The sequence below is a fragment of the Lissotriton helveticus genome, chromosome 1_2 (assembly GCF_964261635.1).
Source record: "Lissotriton helveticus chromosome 1_2, aLisHel1.1, whole genome shotgun sequence".
NCBI lineage: Eukaryota > Metazoa > Chordata > Amphibia > Caudata > Salamandridae > Lissotriton > Lissotriton helveticus.
Window position 1 is genome coordinate 333457051 of NC_136058.1, and position 799 is coordinate 333457849.

The 799-nt window shown below is 45.9% G+C and overlaps 1 non-coding gene across 1 annotated transcript; it reads left to right on the plus strand.

Moving 5' to 3' along the window:
• The first annotated feature begins 308 nt into the window (after nt 1-308).
• Nucleotides 309-381, plus strand: TRNAT-UGU (transfer RNA threonine (anticodon UGU)). Its single transcript has one exon. It is a non-coding gene; the product is annotated as a tRNA-Thr (tRNA).
• Nucleotides 382-799: the final 418 nt, after the last annotated feature.

Sequence of the window (799 nt, forward strand, 5' to 3'; positions counted from 1 at the left end):
CCTGCACCTGCCATGCTCTTAAATGTGCATATTAAAGAACAGCAGCTGGGCTGGGATCCCAGTGTGCACAGCAGGGAGCAAGGTGTGTCTTGCGAGTGACTCACACTGTGCAGTGAGATGGAGCAGTCTCTCGACTCAGCTGTTCAACATCCTGTAGATCCTGTTTTCTTTCTTTGACTCACCCGGACTCGCACAGTCCTCTCTCCTGTTGACTCTCCGCCCAATGAAGAACAATAATGGGTATACTTGGCACAGGTGTGCGTTCTTCGTCCATTATTTAGGCTACTGTACAACTGTAAGCAGCGCGTGGCTCCATAGCTCAGGGGTTAGAGCACTGGTCTTGTAAACCAGGGGTCGCGAGTTCAAATCTCGCTGGGGCCTCACACACCTTTTTAATTAAATAAATACCAATATCTTGTTTAATAGAGGATGTCGATTGAAATATTCCTTTTAGACTTTGCCACTTAAACTCAGCAGTGCTGCTGCAATTGTTCACTTCGGACCAGGACTGAAGTTCCTTTCAAATAAAATGAAAAGTTCAATTTGTTATATCCTTCGCAGACCTTATGATGTAGTATTTTCATTAAAAAATGAATAGCTAGTTTGCCAGGAAGGGCCTGCTGACCTCCCAGGCACTACATCCAATCCAGGAGGAACAGCCGTAACCTGCAGGGCACCTTCGACTCACAAGGTAATTTTGGGCCTTTACATAAATTTCATTTCTTTATTTTGCCTGACACAGTGACATTTTTAGGTCGAGCCCGGGGAGCACATGCGCTGCTCTGCAAGGCATGCTATA